Here is a 12305-nt window from a genome sequence, read left to right as displayed (position 1 = left end):
TTTAAAGCACTGTGGGCCCGATTCACAGAATTAACTTAAGACAAAATCCTAAATTTACTACCATTTTGGTATTCACAGAAGGCACTTACTCATTTCGGTATTCACAGAAGTCAGGAGTCCTAACTTTAGGACTCCTAAATGCCTTCTGTGAATACCGAAAGTCTTAAAATTGGGATTTTTCTCAGTTTAGGAGTCCTAAAGTTAGGAGTCCTAACTTTACTACTACTAAATTGAGAAAAATCCCAATTTTAAGACTTTCGGTATTCACAGAAGGCATTTAGGAGTCCTAAAGTTAGGACTCCTGACTTCTGTGAATACCGAAATGAGTAAGTGCCTTCTGTGAATACCAAAATGAGTAAGTGCCTTCTGTGAATACGAAAATGGTAGTAAATTTAGAATTTTGTCTTAAGTTAGTTCTGTGAATCGGGCCCTGAGTGTGGGGTTGGTATAGCACCTTGTGCCCTGGTTCGAGTCTCAGGGCGCTTGTGGGGCTGGTTTGGTAGCCGGTGGGAAGGGGCGCCCCTTGCCCAGGGTCACACGGGGTGGAAGGGAGTGGGGCCGGGAGTAGGGGCCGTGAGTGGGGCTGAACAGAGCTCGCCCCTCTGGTGCCGGTTGTTGATGATAACCACCTCTCTTCGGACCGCACTCCGTCTGTGGGGCCGTAACTAGGTCCGCTCCAGAGGGACGGAGTTTAGTGCATAAGTAGAGGCTGAGAGGGGTGCAGTCAAAGATAAATGTATACCTGGGGGTGTAACATTTACAGTGCTGTGTGTGCTGTGCAGTGTGTGTAGAGGTCAGCTGAGAGTTACGGGCCCAGTGGGGTGCTGGTCATACTGCACTCGTATACACCAACAGGGACTGAAGCTTCAAGGCGCTGCGATGGCCGAGTGGTTAAGGCGTTGGACTCGAAATCCAATGGGGTTTCCCCGCGCAGGTTCGAATCCTGCTCGCAGCGGCTCAGCTTTTGCATGAACATGGCTCAGTGGCCTTCACTTCCGGATTCGCCATCTTCATTGCGTCACAGAGATAAAGGGCAATTATAATTTAAAATTAGAACATTAGGATTACCAGGTCGTACTTTAGAGCGCGGGCGGGCTCAGGGTTGCTGCTGTGTGTCCTTCAAGGGTCACTCACAGATGCAAACCCCTGCACTTCGTATTACCCCGTCTTTCACCCTCTCACGGCCTCTTTCCCTGAGCCGCTATGAAGGAGGGAGAGGGTTTAAAGTGAGGTTGGGGTGGTTGTCGAGCAGCATCTATGCTCTGCTGCAGACTCCGGGTGGCGTATCTCAGGTGTATTAGTGGGCTGCATATTATTGTATTTAATTATTGGCTGGAAGCATGTGACGTGGTAACAATGGCACTGCTGGTGTATTCTCTGTGCCTACATTGCTTTTTGCCGCTAGCATTTTAAAGGTGATTATCTTGCCTGCATTAAAGAGGAGGCAGCACTAATTTTGATCTCAGCCTAAACCCAGAGGCAGAAGTAAATTTGCTTCCTAGCCTGATTGTCATACTTGTTTAGGTTTCACAAGACAAACCCGTTGTTATCTTCTGGTGAACTTGGCTGCCGCTCTTTGCTTACCAGTGGTCAGTTTTAGTGTCACTGTCCTATGCTTGCTTCTTGCTCGTCAGTTTCCATAGGCTTTCTTCCTCCTCCTGTGCTTGTGAACTTCTTGCTGTGCCGCTCGCAGCGGTGTTTTGGGACTCTGCAAGCCGCCACAGTCGGGGGCGAGGGAGGCAGCGGGACTCCATTGCCCAGGAGTCCCAGCACCAACTACTTACCAGCTCCTCCCCTTGCACCTCCATAACCGCTCGCAGCGGTGTTTTGGGACTCTACAAGCCGCCACAGCTGGGAGCGAGGGAGACAGCGGCACTCCATTGCCCAGGAGTCCCAGCACCAACTACCTGCCAGCTCCCCCCATTGCACCTTCATAACGGCTAGCGGCCCCGCTTCGCGGGTGCTGCTCGCAGCGGTGTTTTGGGACTCTGCAAGCCGCCACAGCTGGGAGCGAGGGAGACAGCGGCACTCCATTGCCCAGGAGTCCCAGCACCAACTACCTGCCAGCTCCTCCCCTTGCACCTCCATAACCGCTCACAGCGGTGTTTTGGGACTCTGCAAGCCGCCACAGCCGGGAGCGAGGGAGATAGCGGGACTCCATTGCCCAGGAGTCCCAGCACCAACTACCTGCCAGCTCCTCCCCTTGCACCTCCATAACCGCTCACAGCGGTGTTTTGGGACTCTGCAAGCCGCCACAGCCGGGAGCGAGGGAGATAGCGGGACTCCATTGCCCAGGAGTCCCAGCACCAACTACCTGCCAGCTCCTCCCCTTGCACCTTCATAACGGCTAGCGGCCCCGCTTCGCGGGTGCCGCTCGCAGCTGTGTTTTGGGACTCTGCAAGCCGCCACAGCTGGGAGCGAGGGAGACAGCGGCACTCCATTGCCCAGGAGTCCCAGCACCAACTACCTGCCAGCTCCTCCCCTTGCACCTCCATAACCGCTCACAGCGGTGTTTTGGGACTCTGCAAGCCGCCACAGCCGGGAGCGAGGGAGATAGCGGAACTCCATTGCCCAGGAGTACCAGCACTAACTACCTGCCAGCTCCTCCCCTTGCACCTTCATAACGGCTAGCGGCCCCGCTTCGCGGGTGCCGCTCGCAGCGGTGTTTTGGGACTCTACAAGCCGCTACAGCTGGGAGCGAGGGAGACAGCGGGACTCCATTGCCCAGGAGTCCCAGCACCAACTACCTGCCAGTTCCTCCCCTTGCACCGTCATAACCGCTGGCAGCGGTGTTTTGGGACTCTGCAAGCCGCCACAGCCGGGAGCAAGGGAGATAGCGGGACTCCATTGCCCAGGAGTACCAGCACCAACTACCTGCCAGCTCCTCCCCTTGCACCTTCATAACCACTCACGGCCCCACTTCGCGGGAGCCGCTCGCAGCGGTGTTTTGGGACTCTGCAAGCCGCCACAGCTGGGAGCGAGGGAGACAGCGGCACTCCATTGCCCAGGAGTCCCAGCACCAACTACCTGCCAGCTCCTCCCCTTGCACCTTCATAACCGCTCGCAGCGGTGTTTTGGGACTCTGCAGGCTGCCACAGCCGGGAGCGAGGGAGACAGCGGGACTGCATTGCCCAGGAGTCCCAGCACCAACTACCTGCTAGCTCCTCCCCTTGTGTAGACCTGCCTATATTACTGGCCACGCCCACCGTGCCACGGGATGCGCGTGGGTGTCGCCCGGGCCAAGGGCGGGCCCGTTTGAGCCCGTTCGAGGCCGAAGAAGGCCGGGCCGGGCCGGGCCCACCCTGTAACGACTGCTTTGGACATACAGCCCACTCCCGTCTGGTAAGCTAACTCTCTCTGTCTCAAAACTTTACAGGGCGGGGTTCATTTGCGCAAATATTAGCAATGACATCTGGCATTTCTAAAGATAAGCCATCTATGAACAGTGCAGGTATGGTGGGGACTTTGGACTATTTCTTCACAAAAGCGTCAAAAGCGCTGGATCAGAAGATAGCGGTTACAGAGCGGAGGCTATCTCTTGACGTGCATGTTCACCCGTTTTTGCCTGTGAATGGATGTATTCCGCTTATTGTACTAGTTCTACCTTGTGGCAATAACTCCCTTTCCACGGTGGCCAACATAACAGCGGTGGTCTCACCAAACACAGCTACAAAAGTAATGGCATCGGCACGGGCATCCCCTCCCATAACAAGATCAAGGACCACTACCTCAAAGAGCAGAAAATTTCATTCACTGCTAAAGCTGGGGCGACCAAAAAGATACAGGACATAGCACCCCCAAAGAACCACAGTCTCAGCAAATCTACGAACCTGGGGACGGACGATGTGGTGCGGGTAACCCCGGTTCGTTCAGAAGAACTGGAAGTAGTATTAGGTGCATCTGAACGGCGCCACCCGACCCATTATCTGCTGAAATGCCTTTTGCAAATGATGTCTTCTGGGATAAAATGGGGACTTTTTTTGCTGATCTGTTGTTACCTTTTTCCCACAGACTAGCTGCTATCGAAGTTAGTTTAGCGTCTGTAACCAACGTCCTAACCCACATTACAGGGGATGTAGCTAAATTGTCTAAGGCCGATGATAAACCTGCACTTGTACCTCCTGATGACCCAAACACTATGGGCAATATGGCAGGTACAGTTACTCCAGCACTTACAAACCACTACGATGCGGGGGTGGGCAGGCTAGTTATCTCAGATCCTATTGTATCAGCTGATGGGAGAGAGGAAAGGGTCATGAGAGGGAATGCGGGTGTTGCTTGTAACATGGGGCAAGCATCAAACACAAGGCACAATTCCAACACATGCCCTGACATCAACACACCCAAGCAGAAACAAAGCACTAGTAACCCTAGGCCCGTAACAATTGATTTGCCGCCTCAATCTAGCCCATATGTGGTGGTTTTAACGGGGGTTCCAGAGCTTATGAATGCGTGTGAGGAATCTCATACCTCACTCAAAAACAAAGTCGCAAATTGGCTAAATAAAAACAGACCACTTCCATCATCCGTGACCAGTGAAATTCTACTTGTCCGTAGGGTGTCATGGGTGGGCCAAAGGCCGAAGGATGTAATGGGTGATTGCATTCTGATAAATTTTAGAAACACACCAACAGTACACCATATTTGCCAATGGCCCCACCCCTGTCCTGCAACAGGCATCCAGCCGCTCCCCCTGGCATATTTCTATCCCCCGGGTCTATTGCATACCAACACTGGCTCTGGCCAATCATGGACATGGGTAGGTCGCCGATTGGATGGACTAGCATGAGGGGACACTGGCAAGTTCGTTCGCACTGCGACAATTCCCTTGCATAATAGATACAGTGGATTGGATCTGGTTGATTGACTAGGGTGCATCCCGGGTAAAACTAAATGGGATTCAATTGAATCTGACAGGCTTGAGGGAACACTGGGAGAACTTCCACAAGAAAGGAATGGGCAGAGCTTTCGTAGGGCGAGGCGGTAGGGAAAGAACGGGCTGAATGAAATAACCCTACCCTGCCATAGTAATAGCCAATCTTCTGCTGATAGTGGCAGAGACTCTGGGACTCTGACAGCACTGGACGATACAAAATTGGTGTTTACAGCGTGCTCAGTGACCCAGACTAACGTAGGAAATACGGATTTGGCTGGTGGCCAGGACGAGGGTACAGGGCCTGATTCACTCAAAATACTATCTTGGAATCTGGCTGGGCTCCCTAATAAGAAGACTTGTCCAGATTGGGGCTCTTATGTGGACAGCGCTGACATGTGTCTCTTAAGGAAACGTGGGCCCGAACCGTGCAACACAGGACCGGTTTTGTGGCATTCGATGTGCCGGCTGCCTGGGGAGGGAAAGGCCGCCCCTCTGGGGGCCTGATTATTTGGGTTGGTACCCATCTTGGCTGCAGTGCCAAATCTCTAGAAACCCACTCCAGAGACATCCAATGTGTAGTTCTCACCTGGCCAAATGCTTTTAAACTTGCACTAATCAATGTTTATTCTCGACCTGTCAGCATAAGTAATGAATCTATTACCATTGAGGACCTAGCCGTTTTCATTCCCACCAGCCCGAGTGATATCCGCTTGGTGGTTGGTGGCGATTTTAACCGTCATTTTGAATCACTAAAAGGCTTAAATGATGAAGTGCTGACTTCAGAGGACGATCATTGGTCGATACCCTTGTCCCTGGTCCATTCACCTAAGGCTTGGACACAGATGGCGATTCAAATCACGGCACTTACACAAAATAATTCTTTAAGAGCATGTAATGGCTGAACTCTTTTGGACATTCCAGCTAAATTTACCTACAACAAGCCTGGACACATGTCTCTTATTGATTATATTTTAGTTGAAACAAGGTTATGGCCACTCGTTAACGATTTTACTGTTTCTAATAGAGCAGATAGTGATCATAACGCAATAATGTTAGAATTGGGTTTACCATACAGCAGTAGTAAGGTCTTTCCAGCCTCCAGTGCCAATAATGACACTCTCATTGTTTCCAACGATAGACGTAGAGTCAAATGGCAAAGTCTATTAGAACACCCAGATCAACTAGGGAAACTGTATAGCTTAGTAATTCCCTTACTCATGCAGGTTGTGACACTGATTAATCAACCTCCATCGTCGGAGTATTTCATTAAATTGGAATCTCTCCACGAGGACTTATTGAGAAATCTGGGTGAGATTCTAAATCCCCGGGTGTCGGGGAGAGTAAAAAAGCCTCCTCCCCATACCTGGTATAATTCTGCATGCAGGAAGGCCAAATCTGAGCTATTGCATGCAGTTAAAGAGAACAATAGACCGGCTATCAAAACCATGAGGACACATTATAAACATTTGATTAAATGTGCTAAGATAGAGTGGGACGAAGAGAAATGGTCAACCCTATCACTGGCGCTCGTAAATAAAGATCTGCGCAAATTCTGGACCATTATCAATAATGGATGCAGCGAGCCAAAGGCAGCTATTGAATCGAATATAACCCCTGAGGCCTGTGAAGGACACTATCGGGCGTTATATTCTACGGAGGGTCTCCCTGAGCGCACCGAGGACCCGTTCGCTCTCCCCACTCTGTCCGTGGATATGGAGGCAATAAAGTTTCCGGTGCCTGAAGTTTGTAATGCTATCTCAAAACTTGCTTCAGGGAAAGCCCCCGGGTTGGACAAATTATCAGGGGACCTTTTTAAACATGAGCCCAAAATCTGGGGCCCATATCTCCAGATATTTTTCAACGCTGTCATGAATGGCATGTCGGTCCCATGTACTTGGTTGGGCGCAGAGATAGTGCCCATATTTAAGAAGGGCTCTCCTCTGCTCCCCACCAACTACCGACCGATTAGTCTTATTGACGTCCCCAAAAAGATCTTTGCAAGGCTCATCTCGGACCGGTTGCAGGACTGGATCAATGAGTCTGCAACTCATAGTCCCTACCAGGCAGGGTTCAGAAAGAACACCTCCACCGTTGACCAAATTTTCCGCCTACAATTATTGTATTGGAAAACGGTGAGTATAGAGGGTGGCAGCCTCTATATGGTGTTCGTTGACCTCCGATCTGCTTTTGATCTTGTACCTCGGGGGAAACTCTGGGCTGTTCTTACTGACCTTGGCGTTCCTACTCACCTCCTTATCATATTGATAAGGTTACATGAGGCCAATTTTGGCCAAGTCAGATGTGGAAAAAATGGCAAGCTCTCATCCAGATTCCCAGTTGGCAGGGGGGTAAGGCAGGGTTGCGTACTTGCGCCGACCCTGTTTTGCCTCTATGTCAATAGGGTAATTGGGCACCTTAAAGGAATCCAGAACAATGATGCCCCGAAGTTGGCAGGCAACAGGGTCCCAGCGATTATGTTAGCTGAAGACACCCTCTTGCTTTCCAAATCCCCAATGGGTGTTCAGCAAATTTTGGATGGCTTTCAGGAGTTCTGCACGGTTAGAGGTTTGGAGATCAACACTTCCAAAACAAAATTTATGATCTTTAATCCACCAAGAACCTCATGCCCAAACCCAAGTTTAGGGGCAAGTAGGCTAGAAAGGGTAAATACTTTTGACTACCTGGGGGTGACTTTAAACGAAAATCTGGCATGGGGACCCCAGCAGATAAAGTCACAACTTAAATTGGCGCAACTTTCTGGTGGAATCCTCAGGCTTTCCAACAAGTCCTCTATTAAACCTGTGAGACCACCATTGGAGGTTTATAAAATACAAGCTAGGCGAGCTATTATGTATGGGGGAGAACTCTGGGGATTCTGTAATAGGTCTGAAATCAGTAAAACTGAGAATACATTTCCAAGAGGACTGTTGGCTTTACCATCTAGCTCTCCACTGCTTCCTCTTAGGTTAGATTTGGTAATTAGACCTATTGATGAAGAATTAGCAATAAAACCCCTGAGATTCTGGCGCAGGCTCTGGGTTACCCTGGAGCTTATACATTACAGAGAGGAACTCAAGGAAATTTTGACTGCTACAGGCTCAGGAAACTTTCCTTGGCTTGCTTATATAAAAAATGAATTTACCAGGTTAGAGATCCCTGAATTGTGGTCAGACCCAGAGCATGGTTGCAGATGACTGTCTCGCATTCAATTAACACATATATTTCGTGCAGACAGACATAATGCTGCATTATCCAATTCCCAACTAGGTTCAATTACTGCTTCCTTTTTGCAAATTAAAGACTCCTACTTATTTGAGCAGTTCCTTGATGACTTATACCCTGTGCTAGCAAAAAAATTATACCTTCAGTGGAGGCATGGTGTACTTCCGCTGCGAGCCTTTACCAGCAGGTGGTCACCCTCAGCTCCGAAAAATTGTCTGGCCTGCGGATTTGACACTGAAAGCGAAATACATGTGTTGTTTTTCTGCCCAAGGCCAGGAACTACTGGATTGTTCCACTATGTAAAAACCTAGCTTTTAAACAATGTATGCATGCATTTAGAATACTTAAAACCGATACAACCGGCCCGACCGTATGTGCTGTTTCAAAATTTTGGGCTGCCATGTGGCATAAGCGCAGGCTCCTAATTGCCTGAACTCAAGCAGGGCTTGCCTACGGTTTCATACTGTCCTTTTATCCTTTTTTAACTTAATTATGAAATGTATTTATTTTCTTAACAATTGTACGCTTTCCATTGGGTCGAGCTTGTATGAACTGTTTATCCTGAGGATCAATCTGTTGCTATTTGTACTATTTTCTACTGTTATCTATTGCACTGTTGTTATGTACTACTGCTGTCTTCGGTGAAAATGAAGATTCTTTGAATTGAATTGCTGTGTTCTTCCACTGCTAACTTTTTCAAGTCACTACTTTTTTTTCTTTTTCTAAACAGTCTTTGCAAGAGTTGGTTCGTTTTTCTGCTGTCTCTTTAGTGTGTTTCTTCCCCCTCTGTTTTCCTCCCCAACCCTCCCACCCCACTCCGTTGTCCATGTTTGCTTACTGCAGCCCCTCCAGCCAATCCACTCTTTGACCTGTCTGCTCCCCCCAGCTGCTCCCACCCACTCCCTCGCCCCTCTCCCCCATCTCTGTTGTCTGCTCGCTTGTGCCAGCCTCTCCCACCCACTCTCCATTGTTCATCTGCTTGCCTCCACCCCTCCCTCTACCCTCTGCTGTCCATGTGCTTGCCCCCACTCCTCCCTTCCACCCTCTCATGTCTGTGTGCTTGCCCCCACCCCTCCCTTCCACCCTCTCATGTCTGTGTGCTTGCACCCACCCCTCCCTTTCACCCCCTGATGTCCATGTGCTTGCCCCCACCCCTCCCTTCCACCCTCTGCTGTCCCTGTGCTTGCCTCACCACTCCCTTCCACTCTCTGCTTTCCATGTGCTTGCCCCACCCCTACCTTCTACCCTCTGCTGTCCATGTGCTTGGCCCCACCCCTCCCACCCGCCCTCTGCTGTCCATGTGCAGGCCCCCACCACTCCCCCCTCTGCTGTCCATGTGCTTGCCTCAACCCCTCCCCCCTCTGCTGTCCATGTGCTTGCCCCACCCCTCCCTTCCCCCCTCTGCTGACCATGTGCTTGCCCCCACCCCTCCCTTCCATCCTCTGCTGTCCATGTGCTTGCCCCCACCCCTCCCTTCCCCCTCTGCTGTCCCTGTGCTTGCCCCCACCCCTCCCTTCCCCCTCTGCTGTCCATGTGCTTGCCCCCACCCTTCCTTTCACCTTCTACTGTCCATATCGTTGCCCCCACCCCTCCCTTCCACCCTTTGATGTCCGTGTGTGTGGTGTCTTCAAATAAAGAATAATCAAGCTTGAATCAGATTAGTTGAGACAGAGCTTTAATTAAAGCCTCAGCCACAGGAACAAGCTTCAACTGAAACCAGGAATCCCTTCATGTATTCTAGAATCTCACATGAGATCAGAATACTAGAACAGGGAGTTCCATAACTTAAAGGTACATGCAAAAGATATAATAAACAATATCACACATCTCCCTCCTAAAGAAAGGCATAAAACAATACATTGTAAAAAGGTAAATTCTCAATTGAACAGAAGACAAAGAGGGAAAATTATAATGAATAATCTCTTAAATAAACAGGGAGTCTACGAACTCTCTGGCTCCTAGGAGAAGAAGAAAGTGTATTAGAACCTTTAACCACATTAAAAGTAGAAAGATGTGAATTTTGTTTCCCATCAACTCGAACAGGAATTCTTGACTTAACTACAACCACTCTGCTCTTGTTCCAAATTCTACCATCTTCTGTTTTGATGGCATTTCTAAAGACTTTCACCACAGCTCTTACATCGGTATATTTTGACCAGGATCTGCAACCAACAGGAGCTTTTATCCGAACTAGATCACCCACCAAAACCTTTTGTACACTCACACGATTATTTTTATCATAATAAGATTTCCTTTCATCAAGTTTTCTTTCTTCTTTCTTACGCCAGTCACCAATCCCATTATCAACCAAACCTTTATTCAGATCCATCCAGCCAGGACACATCCAAGTGTTGGGGACCCTCCCTTTAAACAGTTCAAACGGAGATCTACCAGTTGTGGAATGAGGTACAAAACGGTACGCACTTATTTTTTCTTGAAGAACAGACTTCCAATTCAAGCCAGATGACCTAGCTAGCTGTATGGCCTCTTTTAAAGTCTTATTGACCCTCTCAACCGCACCATTTGTTTCTGGATGGTATAAAGAACATTTCTTATGTACTACACCAGATTTCCTCAAATAATCCTCAAAGAGTCTAGAACAGAATTGTGGGCCGTTATCAGAAAGGAGACTATTTGGAAAACTTTCTTTCTTAAAGAGAGAATCTAGAAACTTTATCACTTCTTCCGAAGTAATCTCTCTCATGGCACACACCTCAATCCACCTTGAATATAGATCAATAAGAACGAAGAGATAAGGTGTATCACTTACACCTGACAGAGGACCAACTATATCTACAGCTACTTCATCCCAAGGATGTTTAGGTAACAACCTCTTAACCATGGGCATTTGCTTTGTTTTTAATATTTTATCACTAGCACAGCACTCTGGACAATCTCTCACCAACCTCTCAATCTCTAAGTCCATGCCGGGCCACCAAAACTGTAAACGTAAAATCTCTTTTGTCTTTACAATTCCAAGATGACCAGAATGTGCATGGGATAGCAGTTTCTTTCTGATTCCAAGAGGTGGCACCATTTTTGTTCCACGAGTTAAGAAACCAGAGTTTATAGAAAGCTCATCAGAAACAAGAGTCCAAGGTTTCTCTAGGCGAGAGTTAGTACTCAAAGAAAGCATAACCTTCTTAATCTCTACATCCTTTTCAAGCTCATCTCTCCATTCTTTCTCTTCAATAGCCCCTTCTGTAATCTCACAAACATTTATGGAATCATCACAAAAACTATACACATCCTCTTCATCAAAATTCTCTTTTCCAACCATTCTTGAAAGACAATCAGCTGATTTATTTGACACACCAGGAACATATTCAACAGAGAAATTAAATTCTTGTAAAGAAACAATCCATCTTCTGATTCTTGAGGAAATTGAATCTAAACCCTTTTTGTCAAAGATCTCCTTTAGGGGTTTATGATCCGAAAAAATGAGTAATTTCGTCCCCCAAATTAAATTCTTCAATTTCCTCAGTGCCCAAAAAATGGCAAGAGCCTCTCTTTCTATAACAGAATAATTTAATTCTGACCCTCTTAAGCAACGTGAAGAACAACAGATCAAATAATCCTTTCCCTCTCTTTTCTGGACCAAGACAGCACCTAGACCTTTTTCACTTGCATCAGTATATAGAATGGTAGGCAAACCAGGTACAAACGCTTGAAGAGAAGGAGCCTTATTCAGTTCAGTCTTGATTCCCTCAAATTCTTTTTTACATACTTCAGAGCATAGATATTCAACATTTCTTGCTGTCAACCTTCTCAAGTTCTGAGTTTTATCTGCAAAATTATAAATAAATTTTCCATAAAACTCCACCATACCAAGAAAGGAAATTAGTTCCTCTTTGTTTTCAGGCTCTTTTACTTTATTGATGGTATCCACCAACTCTTTTTTTGGAAAGATTCCTTGATCAGTTATCCTGTGACCCAAATAATTCACTTCTCTCACTCCAAATTTACACTTACTTTTCTTGAGAGTCATTCCTGCATCTTCCAAACGTTTAAGAACAGCACACACACGTACATAATGTTCTTTCGTATTATCACCATAAATTAACAAATCATCCTGATAGCATCTCACACCAGGCAAACCTTTCAGAATTCTAGACATAATCCTCTGGAATACTGAAGCTGCGGACACAAGACCAAACGGCATTCTCTTATATCTATATGTTCCCATGGGTGTAATAAATGCCGTTAA

General features: G+C 47.7%; 1 non-coding gene across 1 annotated transcript; it reads left to right on the top strand.

Annotated features, from left to right (window-relative positions):
• The first annotated feature begins 873 nt into the window (after nucleotides 1-873).
• TRNAS-CGA (transfer RNA serine (anticodon CGA)) lies at nucleotides 874-955 on the top strand. Its single transcript has one exon. It is a non-coding gene; the product is annotated as a tRNA-Ser (tRNA).
• Nucleotides 956-12305: the final 11350 nt, after the last annotated feature.

This window comes from Lissotriton vulgaris, chromosome 8, assembly GCF_964263255.1.
Source record: "Lissotriton vulgaris chromosome 8, aLisVul1.2, whole genome shotgun sequence".
NCBI lineage: Eukaryota > Metazoa > Chordata > Amphibia > Caudata > Salamandridae > Lissotriton > Lissotriton vulgaris.
Note: the sequence above shows the minus strand (reverse complement) of the source record. Positions and strands in the feature narration are given on the sequence as shown.